The sequence below is a fragment of the Terrapene carolina genome, unplaced genomic scaffold, assembly GCF_002925995.2.
Source record: "Terrapene carolina triunguis isolate 2854851 unplaced genomic scaffold, T_m_triunguis-2.0 Scaffold42, whole genome shotgun sequence".
Classification (NCBI taxonomy): Eukaryota; Metazoa; Chordata; order Testudines; family Emydidae; genus Terrapene; species Terrapene triunguis.
The window spans coordinates 75541612-75561323 of record NW_020664393.1 but is presented as its reverse complement, the minus strand read 5'-3'; the positions used below and the strand labels follow the sequence as shown (position 1 = coordinate 75561323).

Genomic DNA, 19712 nt, shown 5'->3' with positions numbered 1-19712 from the left:
AGCCCCAAAAGGCCACGTTTTAGCTAGAGCTCCTGCTATCAGGTGGGGAAACAGCAGCAAAAAGAACTCCCTGCCCCAGAGCTGTGGACCCCAGAGCGCCAGCAGTTTGCCAGAAAACATTTGTGTATTTTGAAAAAGGTTTTTCACATGTGTAATAGCAGAGCCCCTAGATTAGTTTACCAAGAATTGCACTACTACTTTTTATTAAGACGTGACAGTGACTTTCAACTTGGTGTGGTTAGTTCTATCTTTAAACACTGCAAAACACAGACTCCTCACCAAACACAAACTCCGATCCACCACACACTCTCCTTTTCTTGGCATTGGCTCGCTACACCATGCATAGAGATTGAGTTCACACTTTTGGTGATCCCTACATTAGGTCATATTAAATATAATTCTCCTGCCCTTCAATCACACAATAACAATAACATTTCATAGATTCATAGATACCTAGGCCAGAAGGGACCATTGTGATTTCATCACCCCTGCATCCAAGATGTAAGTGAATTTTAATCAAAACCTGCCAAAATTGATCACCTTGGCAAAGTAGGTGTGTCTATGCAAATAAGGTCTTCTCAGGAGGTCTGTTCCCACAGTTCATCAATGCAGGATAGACGAGAGTCATTCCCACAAATGGCTTCACTTTCTTCCAAATACTTTCTGCTGTAATATACTCCACTGGGCTTCTAGCCTTTCTGATATCTTCAGGTAAATGGCCAGGCTTATACTGTAGGACCAGATAGACAAACACAGGTACAGAGAAAAAAAACTGGTAAGGTTAGGACACCACAGGTACCAAGGAAGTGTTTAAAATTCTTTGTTTATGGTAGTTATTATTAACAACTGTTTCCTTCAAATGGTTTTAGAGTAGTTAGGAGTAAATCTTGGTTAAAGATTCCAAAAACAGACTCTTTCAGTTCATGGCTGAAGACTCTGGCAGACATTTCTTTGTGGTTTCCAAAGAGACTTCCAGCAAAAGAGGGATGACCAGACTGGGCTTTCCTGATATTTCTATGGCAAATCACATGCAGAAAAAAATACTCAAAAAAAAAACAAAACCCTTCAGGTTCACTGATGCCTTATACAGAGGGAAAATGGAGCACAGGCCCAATGTAATTTTCTCCTTTTCAATTAACCTACAATAACCTGGGTTAAATATATATGGGACATTAGAGCATTAGGAGGGTAGGTGAATCTTCCTCAAACTTCAATAAAGTTTCACCTCCATGTTAATTTTCCTTGACAGAGTATCAGCTCAACTACTTCTCTTCTCTCTTGCCTGAATTATGTGGATAAGACAAACCCTGAGTGGTGCTTAGCACCAGCAGGCACCATTGGCTTCACCAGGCTTGGCACATGGAAACTTTGTGTCCTTACTTTTGACTATTATTGTTAAGACTATGTGTTTGACATGGAGTCACGTCAAGTTGGCCAAGCACCATAGTGCAGGGCACCCCCAGCACGTGGCCTGCAGCAGTAAGTTGCTGGTCAGAGCTAAACCACCAGGTGTTCGTTATATGTCCCAAGACATTTTGCACAAACCACGGCAGCCTAACGTGTTTTACACAATCTGGGAGGGCACAAGATGTTTTGCACAAAGACCATGGAATTTTCCACAGACAGAGCTGCAAGAATTCCAACGTCCAAACTGTGGCTGGACAGTTCAAATCTTTCCCAGAAGCAGGGGTCACTTTCTGATTGGCCGACAGCAGCTTTGCCAAGAAGAAAACAAGCCTTCAGTATCTGTATAAAATAGGCTGGTTTGGTCAAAGTGTCACTCTCTGAAGCTGAAATATCTGGACGAGAGAGACGGTGAGCAGGACTGTCGTCACCTGGCTACTGAGCACCCCTGACTGATAACTACTAAAGTTGCTTCTCTGATAATCACCCTATTCATTCTTCCTTTAAAGTTCTGACTAGGGAAGTGACTGTGAAGAACACAGAAAAAGAAGAACACAGTTGTCAGAACCCCTTGAATGACTAAATTACCCAAGAAAGCTTATGCCCAAATAAATCTGTTAGTCTTTAAGGTGCCACCAGACTCCTTGTTGCTTTTGAAAAATACTATTTCTTTTGTTTATCATTTTTATAGTGCAAATATTTGTAATAAAAAATAATATAAAGTGAGCAGTGTACAATTTGTATTCTGTGTTGTAATTGAAATCAGTATATTTGAAAATGTAGAAAACCATCAAAAAAATTAATAAATTTCAATAGAATACCAATTGTTTAACAGTACAATTACAACTGTGATTAATCAAGATTAATATTTTTGGTAATCGCGTGAGTTAACTGCGATTAATCAACAGCCCTAATTATTAACCGTGTTTGACAGTTGAGAAACTGCCGCTCAGAGACACAAAAGGCCCAAATTTCTCCTTTGGCCCTTTACAGATCTGGCCCAGAGTGACTTGCCAAAGGTCACACATGGCGTTTGTGGCAGAGCTAGGAACTGAGGCCGGATTTTCTCAGTCCCCTCTAGTGACTGATCCATAAACCATCCTTCCTGGCTAACCCTGCAACAAAGGGCAACAGAGTGATCCTGGAAATTATTATCCCATAAGTCACTTTTACTCTGGTAGATCAAAGTATAAAAGAAAAGAGTCCCGAGGGAGGGAATAATGGAACCCTGGGCAGGAGCAGGACATGGCTTTGGAGAGGACAAGCCTTGCCAGACACCCCTTGATAATGCAGAAAAACACCCAAAAATATTTAATACATTTCAATTGGCATTCTATTGTTTAACAGCGCGATTATTTGCGATTAATTTTTTTAATCATAGTTAATTTTTTTGAGTTAATTGCGTGAGTTAACGGCGATTAATCAACAGCCCTAGTTTCTATCTGTTGGTTGTAGATAGTTTTGTGAACACAACAAATGTTCTAAACTCAATACTCTACAAGATTTGGCTGTGCACATTTGGGCTGCAATTTCAAAATAACAGTCCCCTCGGGTATTACCAAAAACTGTCAATTGACCATGAAGAAACTATTCTTGAGTGAATCTTCCAAAGAAAATCTGAGCAGAGTCTCTCAGACAGGCAGGAATGCAAATCAGAAGTGGCTTTTTCAAGCCCTTCTCTTTCAAAAAGTTGTAGTCATACAACCCAACGTTGAGCAGGTGCACCCTACTTAGCCAAATTACATTACTGATGCTACCTGGCACATCACTGTCAGGGCCAGAGGGAATCAAAATCACCCCCCAGCCACAAAGGGAAGTTAGCAACGCAGGCAGCCATTTGTTTTCATAGATTCTAAGACTGGAAGGGACCTTGAGTCCAGTCCCCTGCCCTCATGGCAGGACCAAATACTGTCTAGACCATCCCTGATAGACATTTATCTAACCTACTCTTAAATATCTCCAGAGATGGAGATTTCACAGCCTCCCTAGGCAATTTATACCTATCTCATAGAGCTAGAAGGGACCCTGAAAAGTCATCAAGTCCAGCCCCCTGCCTTCACTAGCAGGACCAAGTACTGATTTTGCCCTAGATCCCTAAGTGGCCCCCTCAAGGATTGAACTCACAACCCTGAGTTTAGCAGGCCAATGCACAAACCACTGAGCTATCCCTCCCCCGTGTTTAACCACCTTGACAGTTAGGAACTTTTTCCTAATGTCCAACCTAAACCTCCCTTGCTTTCCATCGGTGTTGAGCAGTGAAGGACACCCAGGCTCAGAGCTACTGTTCTAAACTCTGCAGCTGGAGAGTCAGTGCCTCTCTTTAATTAAATTGCTCCATTGTCTTCTTAGAGGCTACCACTGAATGTGCACTGAACTACAACCATTTAAACAGCACTAAAGCTGCAATAAACTTTTGCACTGGAAGATAATGGGGCTGACTTGGGCAGGTCTCAGTGAATGGGAAATGCCCGGCATGCTGAAATCACAGCCCTTATTTACTCTGCACTGTAGAATGATTAAGGCTCTTTTTCCTTATCAGGATTCTCCCAAGCTCAGCTGACCCGATGGCAATGCAGGCGGCGTGGGGGTGACTGTTACAATCCGGTATGTCCCTACATTTCTAGACGCATTGGAAGATGCATTCCAGTTGGCCACTGCTGTCAAACGTAAGTTCAATATTCCACAAGGGAGCCCTGCAGTTTGAACACAAATGTTCATTACTCTCTTTCCATTTAAGAGCTGATGAATCCTTCCGTCCTTAAAGCAGATCAGCTCTTAGCCCTTTATTTTCCCCCTTTTGCAAACCAGGGGAGGTCATTATAAAAATCTTGGCGATGTCAGTGTGAACGTTGTTCAGAATTAATTTGAATGGTTTAAGCACGAAGAAGGTTCCCCCATAAAGTTAATTCAGCCACATTGCAAATCCGCAGCTCTTTCTATTCCTGTTCTGCTTCTTTCTGACTGTATGTGCCATAAAATGTACAAGAAGTCCAGCGTGGTCACATTAATGTAGCAGCAGAAACAGGACCCAGAGAAGCAGTTGGGAGGGTGAGAGACTCCCCCACCCACTAAAACACCAGAGAGGCAGACTGGGGGTAAGACATGATTCTGAGAGTTCCTTGCTCCTGCAGAGCGGAAGCCAGGGACCTGGAGTGGCCATGCTACCAACTGCTGGGCTGCTCTCCTGGCCAATTCACTGAGCATGCCCAGAGATCCATGTTCTCCCCAGGCAGGGCTGCTAGCATGGAACTGTCACCAGAACAAAGTCAGGCTTGAGGTGGAATTAGAGGTCTCCTGCATTCTTTAAGAGTTAGTTATAACTAAATAACTATCTGTCAGTTTAGCTTCAGCTGTAGACAAGGTGTGTTTGATACATGGATGTGAGTTGTGCTTTTCTAAAGTATAGATTTTTTTATAGGCAGCCAGTCCAGCAGTTTAGATACATATAACTATTCCCATTAAAACTCTGTAACCGAATGCTGCGGTAGGGACAATGGATTCCCAGGAACCTCTTCACTCACCATTCAATGACTAGGCAGTCTTCTTGTTCCATTTGATTTGAAATCAAACATGGTATTATTCTTGTTCCATGGGAAAACATCAAAAGATCTGATTCTCTTTTCTTTGTACAGGAGACTGCGTGTCTGAAAGGCAGCCACTTACTTCTAAAGTCATTGGATCCTGCTTCAATGGAACCCTGAAATGCAGTTTATTTCAGCTGGAAAGAACCTTGTGAGCTGGAGAAGTTCCAGAAGGGAGCCTTGTATCACCCATATAAGATTTGTTACTGTCCTTTTAATAAAAGCAAGCTGGTGTGAGATCATATTGCTGAAGTGTGTGTTGGTGGGAGGCAAAGGGGCTGTTTCTATTATTCTTCAACTTTAGAAATCCATCTGGTTTTTTTTTTTTTTATTTTAAAATAAAACAGTCCCTATCACATTTTAATACCATACAAGGGTATTTTTAGACCGTAGTCCACACATCTCTGTATGTTTTTCAATTAGCTTTTTTGAGTAGATCTTTATTTCATACAGTTGTTACATATCCTATGAGTTAGTGGTGTCAGAGGAGCTGGGTTCAGTCCAATAGTGTAGCTAGCGGGGTGCAGGGGAAGCAGCCCCTTCCCCCGCCTTTCCGAAAGTGGCCGGAGGAGCGGGGTGGGGCGCGGCATGCGGCCCGCAGCACGGCCCGGCAGCCGCGGCCGGAGGAGCGGGGGGGGGGGCGCAGCCTGGCGGCCCGCAGCATGGCCAGCAGCCATGGGGGGGCGGCGGGCATGGCCGGAAGAGCGGGGGGCGCAGCATGGTGGCCGGCAGCTGCGGCCGGAGGAGCGGGGGGGGCCACGGGGGTGGCACGGCAGGGCCGGAGGAGCCATGGGGGGGAGGGGCAGTGCGGCCAGAGGACGAGTCAAGGGGGCATGGCCTGAGGAGGAGCCAAGGGGGGGGGCGCCTTTTTTATATTTGCTCCCCCTCCTCTTAGAAGCTGGCTACGCCACTGGTTCAGTCCCAGGTTGACTGTATGGTGTGTAACCCTCACCATGGTTTTCCATTGCACCTAGACCTTCCTCTGCTCTGATACCTCATTGTCCACAATGAGGAAAAGAGAAAATCAGGCCAAGCTGCGTCTAAGCCCTGGTTCTGTGCCCTGTTACACCGACGGCTGTAAATCAGGAGTAACTCTATTGAAGACATCATAGTTATACTGGTGTAAACTGGAATAAGCGAGATCAGAATCAAGCTCCTGACTGTTCATAAAAGATTAAAACAATTTTACAAAAGAAAAAGATTTCTGCTATTTCATTTAGTCACATGATTTCCCAACAGCCATATCTGATCCCACCCCAAAAGTTCCCTGAAATTTCAGTCATTGGACCATGCATCAAAAATTTCAAGCAGATTATTTTTAATCCTTTCGATGTGAGGAATCTACATTTGAAAACTAATCACAGCTTTAGGCAAAGGCTGTTGTTTCATCATGATTATCTGCATTATATGTCACAAAAATCCAGCAGGCTGCACTGTGAGAGACCAGGTTCCTATTTTAAGGCTGATGTTCAATTAGTAGGAGCATCTTTCTGCTGTCGCTGTCATCTAGTGGTTGAGAGGCAGAAGTACCAGTGAAAGGCACTAGAAATGTAGATAGATCATGGATTATGAGCCCTCTCCCCTCCCTAGCTGCACAGGGCTTGTCAGCTCTGACATCCTCTAAGGCTGTGTCTACACTGGAGGTGGAGGTGTCATTTCCAGCTTGGGGAGATGTACCCACACAAGTGCAGATTGAGCTTGTGCACTAAAAATAGAAGTGCAGACATGACAGCTCTAGTGGTGGAACTGGCTAGCTGCCCCGAGTATGATCCCATCTGAAACCCTAGGCACGTACTCAGAGTGGCTAGCCAAACTTACACCTCCATCTCCAGTGCGGACATAGCCTTAGGTATGAGGAGAATTGGGGGTGGGGTTAAGATGGTTTGGGCAGCTGTGGGTGCTTGAGGCTGTTCTTAAGGTGCAGGCAGAGTTTGGTTGCTGGACAGGTGGGGGACAGAGTTTGTTCACTCAGGGAAGACTCCTGAGGGTGCTTTGAGGCTGTGGGTGTGTCAAGTGGAAATCACAGAATCAATTTTCTCTGTAGGTTACATCTCAGGTGTCTCATGCTGGCTTGAGGGCTTTGGAACAACACCCATGAATTCCACCCTGTGCCAAACACAGAGGGTACATGATCTGATATGTTTTTTGTGTGTGCTTGTTATGTGAGTCCAAAGGGTCTGTCATTATGCAGGTTGGCGTGATCAATGGCTGGTGGTTATTATGCAGCACCAGAGAACATTTTGCTAAAAATGTATTTTCATCTATTATAATTAATAATTATTAGTATCACTGTGCTTAGAGGCCTCAATCTGGATCAGAGCCCTATTGCTCTATGCACTGTACATGTGCCTAGAAAAAGATGGTCTCTTTTCCAAATGGCTTAATCAGGCTCTTAAACAATAATAAAATACCATTTATTTAAATATTTTTGGATGTTTTCTACATTTTCAAATATATTGATTTCAATTATAACACAGAATACAAAGTGTACAGTGCTCACTTTATATTTATTTTTATTACAAGTATTTGCACTGTAAAAAACAAAATAAATCCTATTTTTCAAGTCACCTACTACAAGTACTGTAGTGCAATCCCTTTATCATGAACATACAACTTACAAATGTAGAATTATGTACAAAAAATAACTGCTTTCAAAAATTTAACAATATAAAACTTTAGAGTCTACAAGTCAATTCAGTCCTACTTATTGTTCAGCCAATCGCTGAGACAAACATGTTTGGTTACAATTTGCAGGAGATAATGCTGCCTGTTTCTTGTTTACCATATCACCTGAAATTGAAAATAGGCATTCACATGGCACTGTTGTAGCCGATGTCACAAGATATTTACATGACAGATGCGCTAAAGAATCATATGTCCCTTCATGCTTCAACCACCATTCCAGAGGACATGCATCATACTGATGGGTTCTGCTCAATAATGATCCAAAACAGTGAGGACTGATGCATGTTCATTTTCATCATCTGAGTCAGATACCACCAACAGAAGGTTGATTTCCTTTTTTGGTGGTTTGGATTCTGTGGTTTCCGCATCTGAGTATTGTTCTTTTAAGACTTCTGAAAGCATGCTCTACACCTCGTCCCTATCAGATTTTGGAACGCACTTCACATTCTTAAACCTTGGGTTGAGTGCTGTAGCTATCTTTAGAAATCTCACATCTTTAGAAATATTTGTGTTTTGTCAAATCTGCAGTGAAAGTGTTCTTAAAACGAACAACATGTGCTGGGTCATCATTCCAGATTGTTATAACATGAAATATATGGCAGAATGCAGGTAAAACATAGCAGGGGACATACAATTCTCCCCCAAGGTGTTCAGTCACAATTTTAATTAACGCACTATTTTTTTAACGAGCCCGTCATGAGCATGTAAGCATGTCCTCCGGAATGGTGTCTGAAGCATGAATGGGCATACGAATGCCAAGCATATCTGGCATGTAAATATATTGCAATGCTGGCTACAAAAGTGCCAGGCAAAAGCCTGTTCTCACTTTCAGGTGACATTGTAAATAAGAAGCAGGCAGCATTATCTCCTGCACATGTAAACAAACTTGTTTTGTCTGAGCGATTGGCTGAACAAGAAGTAGGACTGAGTGGACTTGTAGGCTCTAAAGTTTTACATTGTTTATTTTTGAGTATGGTTATGTAACAAAAAAAATCTACATTTGTAAGTTGAGCTTTCACGATGAAGAGATTGTGCTATGGTACTTGTCTGAGGTGAATTGAAAAATACTATTTATCATTTTACCAGTACAAATATTTGTAATCAAAAATTATATAAAGTGAGCAATGTTTACCATATTCTGTCTTGTAATTGAAATCAATATATTTCAAAATGTAGAAAAACATTGAAAAATATTTAATAAATTTCACTTGGTATTCTATTGTTTAACAGTGCGATTAAAACTGTGATTAATCACGATAAATTTTTTTGTTAATCGCATGAGTTAATTGTGATTAATCAACAGCCCTAATTATTAACCCTATTTGACAGTTGAGAATCTGCCGCCCAGAGACACAAAAGGCCCAAATTTCTCCTTTGGCCCTTTACAAATCTGGCCCAGAGTGACTTGCCCAAGGTTCACACGTGGTGTTTGTGGCAGAGCTTGGAACTGCGCCCTGACATTCTCAGTCCCCTCTAGTCACTGACCCAGAAACCGTCCTTCCTGGCTAACACTGTAACAAAGGGAAGCAGAGAGATCCTGGGAATTACTATCCCAGAAGTCACTTTTACCCTGGTAGATCAAAGTGTAAAAGACAAGCGTCCCTAGGGAGGGTATAATGGAACCCTGGACAGGAGCAGGATGAGCGTTTGGAGAGAACAAGCCTTGCCAGACACACCTGACGGCTTTGTGTGATGGAGTTATCAAATGAGTGGCTGAGCAGCACGTCATTGATGTAACATGTTGGGATTTCAGCAAATCACTTACTGCAGCATCTTGTGAACTCTCACCCTGAAAGGGCCGAATCCTGCTCAGCTCACTCACGTGATCCCAGGGGCACACTGGAAGACACTTGGAACAGGCCCACATCGCACAGGCTTTTGGGAGATCCGATGATTGAGTGAAATAGCTGAGATATTTCCAGTTTGTAAACTTAATCTAGTCTTCTATGGAAAATCATTCACCAGCTTACCCCAATATAGCTATGCTGGCTTCAGTGATGTTACTCCTGATTTACCGCAGTCGCTGGAACAGAGAGCAGACTCAGAGATGAAGAATCCACCATTAGATTTGTTACATTGGTTAATTACCCTCACTGTTAAAAATTTCACCGTGTTTCCAGTCTGAATTTGTCTAGTGTCAACTTCAAGACATTGGATCTTGTCATACCTTTGCCTGTTAGCTTGAAGAGCCCTTTATGAAATTTTTCTTCCCCATGTCGGTACTTAAAAACTGTGATCAACTCACCCCTTAACCTTCTCCTGGTTGAGCTAACTAGATAGAACTCCTACAGTCTATCACTTTGAGGCCTGGTTTCCAATTCTTTAATCATTCTCATGGCTCTTCTCTACCCCCTCTCTGGTTTATCAATATGCTTCCTGAATTGTGGACAACAGAACTGGACACAGTATTCCAGTATCAGTCTCACCAGGGCACTGTACAGAAGAATTTCGCCTCCCAACTTCAACTCCCTACTCCTCTGTTCATACATCAAAGGATCACATTAATCCTTCTGCCAAAAAATTGGACTGGGAGCTCATGTACCATTGTTTGTCTATTGTGACCCTTAATCCTTTTTAGAGTCACTGCTTTCCAGTTATACAGTCCCCCATTCTGTAGGTCTGGACTGCATTCCTTCTTGCTAGATGTATGACCTTGCATTTGACTGTATTAAAATGCTTTTTTTTTTTTTAATTGGGCTCAGTTTACCAAGCAAACCAGATCACTCAGGATGACAACCCTGTCCTCAACATTATTTATCAATGCACTAAACGTTGTGTCATTCACCAATTTTGTCAGCAGTTAAATAGATTTCTCTAGTAGATGATTTTAAACATCCTCATTAGTTACTTATACACTGTCTCATCCTCATGTGATATGCAAACACCATGCTTCTTCTTTCCAGATACAGAAAAATATTTATTGAACATTTCTGCCTTTTTCTGCATCAGTCTGAATTATTTTTCTGTCTCCAAGGAGTAATGGGCCTGTTCCATTGTTAGAATCTCTTTTGTTCCTGAAATACTTAAAAGAACTCCTTGTCATCCTTGGCCCTGCCAGCTATGGAGTTTCCCCCAGTGTCTTAGCTTCCATTTTCATAGTTCTGCACTTTATTACTTCTAATTTATATTGATTACTGTCTACTCACCCCATTTCCCATTTGTTTTCCACTTTTTTCTTAATTTCTAACTACATGCAACCAGATACAAGGGAGACACCCACTATCACAGAGACTTTACGTTTGTTCTCCCTGGTGGATTTTCTTGTGCTAAAATGAAAACACAGTATGGACAACAGATTGTTTCCAGCCTCAAACCCTGCTCCAGTGTGCTGCTCTGGCAGTGTGTGGGAGATTCCACACAAGGGGCTGGGGAAGAATTCTCCCACATGAGGAGGATACAACTACCAGAACTGGTCTCCATTTTCTCTGAGGCCGGCACTGGCTTGGGGTGGTACTAGAGAAATTGCTGTGGGCTGATATGTCTAAGGGTATGTCGACACTGCAATGAGACAACCATGGCTGGCCCATGTCATTGACTCGGGCCTCTAGGGCTCAGGTTAAGGGCCTGTTTAATTGTGGTGTAGACTTCTGGGCTCAGGCTGAAGCCCGAACTCTGGGACCCTCCCACCTTGAAGGGTCCTAGAGCCCAGGCTCCAGCCCCCTGCCTCAATGTCTACACTACAATTAAACAGCCCCTCAGCCCAAGCCTGAGTCCACTGGCATGGGCCTGCTACAGGGTTTGATTGCAATACAGACACAACCTAAGAGGCAATCCCTGGAGGTCTGAGCACTATTGAAGTTTTGCACTGCTACCGGCTGTGGATTTACCCACAGGCAGCCTAAGGTAAAGCTGCTGTTAAGGAAGAGCAGCCACTTGGGTGGTTCTAATATATGCTGGGGCTCCCCAGGATCTGAGAAGCACAGAAGTAGCTAAAAGCCTCTTTTCCTGCCTGTTCCTGGGCTGGGCCATGTGTGCTGAGCTTCCAAGAGCATTAAACAACAGCTTGGGTGCAAGAAGAAGAGGAGGAAATATTTCTGTTCGCACTGCAATGTCTCCCGTGTGGAATGCTGAGCTTACTTGAAACAGCCAACATCCGCTAGAAAGCTTCTTCCAGATTGTATATTATTCAGGGGACAGCCTAGTGTAGCAGGTACCCTCAAAGCATATACATTGTGCTCTGTTGTCATGAGTCCAGGAGAATCCTGCACAAAGAAAACCTGAATTATCATTCAGCTGGGCAGAGTAAAAGGGAGTTGTGATTCCATCACGAAGGGCATTTCCCATGCACTGAATTGCCCATTCACTGAGACCCTGCCACATCAGCCCAATTACCTTGCAGGGCACAAAGTTATCACAGCTAGAGAACTGTTTTACATGGCTGTAGTTCTCTACACATTCAATGGTTCCCTCTGAAAAGTAAACAGAGTTCTGACACATGGAGATATACCTATCTCATAGAGCTGGAAGGGACCCTGAAGGGTCATCGAGTCCAGCCCCCTGCCTTCACTAGCAGGACCAAGTACTGATTTCTGCCCCAGATCCCTAAGTGGCCCCCTCAAAGATTGAACTCATAACCCTGGGTTTAAGCAGGCCAATAGCTCAAACCACTGAGCTATCCCTCCCTTCTTTGTGTTTCTCTGTTCCTCAGTCACAGAACAGACTGGAGAATTATTGCACACACATTACTTTTATTAGCCAAAATAGAATTGAAAGCAATTAAGAAATTACAGGAAGGAAAACAAAGGTGGTTCGATGCTCAGGTATATGAAATTTAGAACAACAAATTTATCAGGCGAAGTAACAATTTCCTAAGAAATAATTAATAAAATCCATCCATTCAAAGTCTTATCACAGTCTTGTTATGTCAGCAATCTTAGTGATCAAATCATTATCATAGATTAATTCCCAAACATAGTATACAAAGAATGATTTAAACTATTCCAGCTTCTCTTTATTTTTCAACAGTACTGTCTGCTTTTAGGCAAATTTCACTATATAATGAAATGGTGGTAAAGATCTTTAGCTTACAAGCCAATTGAGAGTTTCGTCCCCTTCTTCTGCCAGAATCTCTCCATTTCTCTTGACCACAGCATCTGTACGATTTCTGGGCTAAACTCTGAAACATGCAGGTTTTTTCTCAGCTCTCTTTTGTTGTTGGGAAGTGCAGTTTCCTGTTACAGATATTTCTAGACTTCAGCAATCTTTATCATAGATTGAGTTACTGCAGTTTCTAATTCAATTTTTGAGTGAAATGCAAGTATATATCACACATTTTAGTCATTTATATGGTTGTAATTCAGGTACATACTTTCAGAGAAGCTTTAAACTAACCAAGTTTTCATTTGGGAAACAAAATACATGTATTTTGGCCACTTATCTATTGAAAGTGGCATGAAAGCATATTCTCCAGCTCAGCCTCACAGTAGCCCCGACTGGTTTCTTGATATAGATAGAATGTTCATTCAGTAGTTCATTCACTTAGAGGGTTATGACATTTGTGTGCTCTTTCTGGATTTTGCACTTATGCGACTTGAGCTGTTACCAGATGGGGGGTGCTCTCAGTGGCCAAGTGACATCAGGTGCTTTCTGTCTCTTTCATGCAGAAATTTTAGTTTTTAGAAGCAACATTTCCATCCAAACAGCCTGTCTATACAGTTTCTGAAGGGTGGCATGGCTTGCCTTCTCTTCTTGTCAAAGTTGCTCTGGACCAATCAGAAAGTGACCCGTGCTTCTGGCAAAGATTGGAAATGTCCTGCCAGAACACAAGTTGTCCTTTCTCATCATCCAGTGACAACATAAGACATCTCTTATGAGTTCTTCCAATTTTCCTTCTGCATAATTCCATGGTCTTTGTTCAAGACATCACGTGTTATCCCCATTTGTGTAAGACACATTAGGCTGCAGCGGTTTGTGCAAAATGTGTTGTGACACACACCGAACACCTACTGGTTTAGGTCTATTCAGCAGTGTGCTTCTGCGGACCTCTTCCCATTGGAATCTTTCCCATGATTTCTATTTAAAGCATCGTCTAAAATGCTTGCAATATTCTTTTTAGTGAGATCACCTTGGCAATGAAACTTCCTCAGTCTCCAGAGCTCTGTGTCAGAAAGCTCAAGCTAGATTTTAATTTTCTACATAGTTTATAAAGTTATCCATTATACTGCCATATCAGGTAAGTGCTTGATCTACTATGTCTCTATTATGAAATTCTAGGAATAAAGCTTATAATGTAAAAGAAACTGATAAAAGAGGAAGTTACTTCACAATTTAGGGTGACTTTGTGGTTAGCTTAGTCAGTGACTGTTGCTTACACAATCCAAATCCTCTATGAACCACAGCTAGCTGAGATGTATTAAGATGTTTGGCCCAAGCTGTTAGAAGGATTCTGGCCTATGCCTGGATATCTATGACATAATTAATAATAATAAATTCCATATTTTCTGTGTCATCATTATAGTTGATAAATCCTTGCCGGGAGGAAGTTACAATCTAGGGTGATATGTTGGCCCCATGGAAGTCAATGGGAGATTTGTCAATGACTTCCCTGGAGCCAGGATTGCAGCCTGAACATCTACACCCATTAAACATCATCAGTCTGGTACAAAACTGACTGAAGTGAAGGGAAAGAGTCCCATTGTCTTCAGTGGGCTTTGGAAAAGGCCTGTGGTGCACAGAGGAATTCAGAAAACAGCTCCCCGGAGAAGTGGCTTCTCATCAGACTGTGTGTGTGTAGGTAGTGTATCTTTTATACACCATTAACCAATATCTAGTGTATTTAGTTTATTTTCCGATTTTATGCACCCACTCTATACAGAGAGGTTACAAATGGTGGTAAAATAGCAAAATAACCATAATAACTGTTCATACGTTGCTGAAGGGCAACATGGATGTAGCCACTGTACAGAGAATGACTCCCTCAGAGCGGTGCAGAGACCCGTACGGAAGTTAATGGGAAGGGCTGTGTGGCAGAGGTGGTGGCAGTGAAGCCACTGGCAGCATGGAGAGGGGCAGTCTGAGCTGCCCTGAGCAGGGCCTGGCATACAGCACAGAGGGCCCAGCACAGACGCCCCGTGGTGTTTTCCTGTAGTTCTTCATTACAGTAATGAAATCTACCTGCCACGTGTGGTGTATTTAAAACTGGGTTAAAATTACAAGCTATCTAATGAAGTTTGTATGAGGTATCCTGCTGCTGCTTGCAGGCTAGGGGTTTTGGAGGGAAGTGTGCAAGCTGTGTGTTTAGCACTCAGTCTGCAGATAGCCTGCCTAGAATGAGGTGGGATGCGTTGCCCCCTCTTTTTTAGGGAGCAGCCTGCTTTGTCTCTCTCTGTTTGGGGTTCTTATGTGTCAAATCCCCGGTGTTTTCCTGTAGTTCTTCCTTACAGTAATGAGACTGGAAATCTGGCTGCCATGTATGGTGTCTTGAAAACTGGGTTAAAATTACAAGCTGTACTTAAAGTTTGTCTGACATATCCTGATCCTGCTTTCAGGCTGGCAGGCTTGGAAGGAAGCGTGCAATCTGTGTCCTCATCCATCAGTCTGCAGAGAACCAGCTCACAGTAAGGTGGGGTGAGTTGACCCCTCTGTTTTTGGAAACAGCTTGCTTTCTCTCTCTCAGTTTTGGGGTTCTTGTGTGTTATCGTTCTGAATTCTAAGAAATGAAATAGGGGTACGTTGCAACCTTCCAGCCAAAGTATTTTATGTTTTTTTAATCTCACTTCTCCATTTCTGTGCCATGAACACAATCCCATGGAGCAATGACATGGGAGGTCCTAGACCATACAGACAAGCTGTGCCAGAACCAACTCCTCTTGAAACCAAGAAATGAAAAGGATTTTTAGCACGTACAAGAAATAGATTCAGATCAATTGATGAACCCTGAGAGGTGTTTAGCACCAGCAGGCACCATTGGCTTCACCAGACTTGGCACATCAACAATTTGTGTTTGTACTTTTGACTAGTATTGTTTCACATGGAGTCATGTCAAGTTGGCCAAGCACCACACCACAGGGAGGCCCCTGGGAAGTGGCCTGCAGAAGCAAGTTGCTGATCAGAGCTAAAACAGCAGGTGTTCGTTATATGCCCCAAGACGTTTTGCACAAACCACAGTGGCCTAACGTGTCTTACACAATCTGGGATGGCACAAGCTGTTTTGCACAAAGACCATGGAATTTTCCACAGATAGAGCTGCAAGAATTCCAACGTCCAAATTGTGGTTGGTCATTTCAAATCTTCCCCAGAAGCAGGGGTCACCTTCTGATTGGCCAACAGCAGCTTTGCCAAGAAGAAACTAAGCCCTCGGAAACTGTATAAAACAGGCAGTTTTAGTCAAAGCATCACTCCCTGAAGCTAAAATATCTGGACGAGAGAGACGGTGAACAGAACTGTCAACACCTGGCTACTGGGAGCGCCCCCTGTCTGGTAACTATTATAGTCGCTTCTCTGATAATCACCCCATTAATTTTTCCTTGAAAGTCCTGTCTAGGGAGATAGCTGTGAGATCCAGAAAGGGAAGAAGAACACACCTCTCTATCTTGGTGTCTTTTCTCTCCATTGACAGAGTTCCTGGCCAACCTCCAGCCATGAAGATCCTTTACCTGCTCTCTGCTGTTGTCTTCTTGGTGCTCCTGACTGCCCCAGGTAAGATGTCAATGAAAACAAGCGATGATATAAAGGGATATCTGGGAGCCATTACTCAGGTTGTCTAACACTTTCTACTAGAAAAATTATTCTAACTTTTTCTTATGATTTCTAGCACCTGCCCCCAAGAAAAACCATTGAGATTTGACTGAATTATGACCAGTCAAAACAAAATCCACGTCCCCTCAGTGTTTTCCTCAGAATTTACTGAGGCTTGCTGCATAAGCCACCCCACATTCTATCTGCCCAGCACGTACTGTTCTTGTAACAGGCAATTACAGAACTGAACGTCTGGATGCGATACTGATAAATGAAGTCTAGCCAACCACTTTCAATCTACCCTTGGGTTTGGGAGATGGTGCATAGGGCTAGGAGCCAGGAGACCATGACTTAAATTGTAATTTCTGCTGCTTATTAGTGTTAAAAATTCTGTGCCCTTCACAACCTGACATTATAAAGTGAGGCCACGTACCACTGAGAGGTTATACAGCTAGGAACAAAACCCAGATCTCTAAAATGGCAGCCTCTCATCTCTGTGTCTTAGCCCCACTGTGTCTCAAAACCTTGCACAACAAGGGGTTTGGCTTTTTTAGAGAAATGATGTCAGTGCACAATGTTTGCAGACATGACAATGAATCATTTAGGGGGTCAGTTTCTATCTGTTAACTGTAGATAGTTTTGTGAAAGCACAACAAATGTTCTAAACTAATCAACAAGATTTGGCTGTGCACATTTGAGCTTTATTTTTAAAATAAGGCTCTCCTCAGGTATAATCAAAAACTGGCAATTGCTCATGAGGAAACTATTCTTGAGTGAACCTTCCGAAGAAAATCTGAACAGAATCTCTGAGACAGGCAGGATTTCAAACCAGAAGGGACTTTTTCAAGCCCTTCTCTTTTGATAAGTTGTAGTCACCCAACCCAGTCCTATGCCAGTTCACCCTACTTAGCCAAATTGCATTGATGGTACTGCCTGGCCCATCACTGTCAGAGCCCGAGAGAATCAAAACCTCACCCCCGCCACAAAACCAGTTCCGTCCCTTAAAGGCACGGAGCAGTGAAAGATGCCTGTGCTCAGAGCTATGGTTCTAAACTGCAGCTGGAGAGTCAGTGTCCCTGTTTAATTCTCTTCTTTCAGGCTGCCATTGAACTTGGGTAGAACTGCAACCATGGAAATAGTACTAAAACTGTGATAAACTTTCATACTGGAAGATAGTTGGGCTGACTTGGCCAGATCTTAGTGAATGGGAAATGCCTGGCATCCTGGAATCACAACTGTAATTTCCCCTGCTCTGCAGAATGATAATTAAGACTCTTTCTTTCTTAGGATTCTCCCAGGCTAGATATTCTCCAAAGAAATGTAAACGCCGTGGTGGTTCCTGTTACCTTAGGGGATGTCCCTCTAATTCTGTGTACCTTGGAAAATGCTGGATTGGCTCTTGCTGTCAAAGGTAAGAGACCCTGCAGTGTGAGCGGGAATGTTCATTACTCTCTTTCCATTTAACACCTGACGAATCCTTCCATCTTTAAAGCAGCTCAGCTCTTAGCCCTTTATTTTCCCCCTTTTGAAAACCAAGGGAGGTCATTATAAAAGTCTTGGTGATGTCAGTGTGAACATTGTTCTGAGTGAATGTGAATGGTTTAAGCGTGAAGGTCCCTCTGTGAAGTTAACTCGGCCACATTGCAAATCTGCAGCCCATCCTATTCCTGTTCTTTGTGACTGGAGGTGCCATAAATTATACAGGCCACTCAGCTGGTCACATTAATGTTGCAGCAGGAACAGGTCCTAGAGAAACAGTTAGGAGGGTGAGAGACTTTCCCGCCCACTAAAACACCTGAGAGGCCACTTGGGGAAGGAGATTTGATGCTGGGAGCTACTTGGGCCTGCAGGGCGGGAACCAGGGATCTGGGCTGGAGTGGCCTTGCTGCCAACTGCAGGGCTGCTCTCCTGGCCAATTCACTGAGCATGCCCAGAGATCTGTGCTATCACCAGGCAGGGCTGCTAGCATGGAACTGCCACCAGATCCGAGTCAGGCTTCAGGCAGAATTAGAGTTCCCCTGCATTCCTTCAGAGTTAGTGATCTATCACCTAAATAAGTTTCATTTTACCTTCAGTTGTAGACAAGGTGTGTTTGATAGAACAAGCATACATGGATGTGTCATGCTTTTCTGACGTATGCTTGTTATAGACAGTGATTTCATCCATTTAGATACTTATAGCTATCCCCATGAAATCTCTCTGACTGAATGTTGCAGTAGCTACAATGGATTCATTGTGCTCAGGTTAACCAGGAATCTCTTCACTCACCATTCAGTGACTGGGCAATTCCTCCTGTGCCTTTGATTTGAAATCAAACATCATATTAGCCCTGTTCTATGGGACAACATCAAAAAATCTGATTCTCTTTCCTTTGTACAGGGAATTTATCTACTGATTGTCTAGGCAGGATCTCTGGGAATCTGGCAGAGATCCACTGGCTTCTAAAATCATCAGACCCTGGTTCAATGGAACCCTGAAGTGCTGCTTATTTGGGCTATAAATAACCTTGTGAGCTGGAGAAATTCCAGAAAGAAGCTCTTGTATCACCATATAATATTTGTTACTCTTCTTTTAATAAAAGCAAGCTGGTTTAAGATCATATTACTGAAGTGTGTGTGTGTGTGTTTCTGGGAGTCAAGGGGGCTGTTTCTATCATTCTTCTCCTTATGAAATCTAGTTTGTTTATCTTTTTTAAAATTAAAAATAAAATGAAATACTCTAAAAAAGTCCCTATCATATGTTAATACCACGCAAGGGTATTTATAGGCCATGGTCCACACATCTCTGTAGGTATCAATGAGCTCCTGTGGGTAGATCTTTATCTCTTACAGTAATTAAAATCCTATCGGTTTGTGGTGTCACAGGAGCTGGGTCAGTCCCAGCTTGACTGTACGGTGTGTAACCCTCACCATGGTGCTCCATTGCACCTAGACCTTCCCTCTACTTTGAAACCTCATTGTCCACAATGAGGAGAACAGAGGAAATCAGACCAAGATGTTTTAAGCTCTGAGCCCTGATTCTGCTCCCTGTTACACTGAGGCTATGTCTACACTACCGTGGTAAGTCGACCTACACTACGCAACTCCAGCTACATGAATAACGTAGCTGGAGTCGATGTACCTTAGGTCAATTTACCACGGGGTCTTCACCACGGGGGGTCAATGGGAGAAAATCTCCCGTCAACTTACCTTACTCTTCTCGTCAGGGGTAGAGTACAGGGATCGACTGGAGAGCGATCTGCAGTTGATTTGGCAGGTCTTTACTAGACCCGCTAAATCAACCGCCAGTGGATCAATCTCAGAGTGTTGATCCCTGCCGGAGTGTAGACCTGCCCTTAGGCAGAGGCTGACTTTTCTTGATTCTCTC

The 19712-nt window shown here is 43.1% G+C and overlaps 1 long non-coding RNA gene across 1 annotated transcript; it reads left to right on the top strand.

Annotated features, from left to right (window-relative positions):
• Window positions 1-16015: 16015 nt before the first annotated feature.
• Window positions 16016-18947, top strand: LOC112110367. Its single transcript, XR_002908407.3, has 4 exons — window positions 16016-16088; window positions 16228-16307; window positions 17634-17757; window positions 18726-18947. It is a non-coding gene; the product is annotated as an uncharacterized LOC112110367 (long non-coding RNA).
• The last annotated feature ends 765 nt before the right edge of the window (window positions 18948-19712 follow it).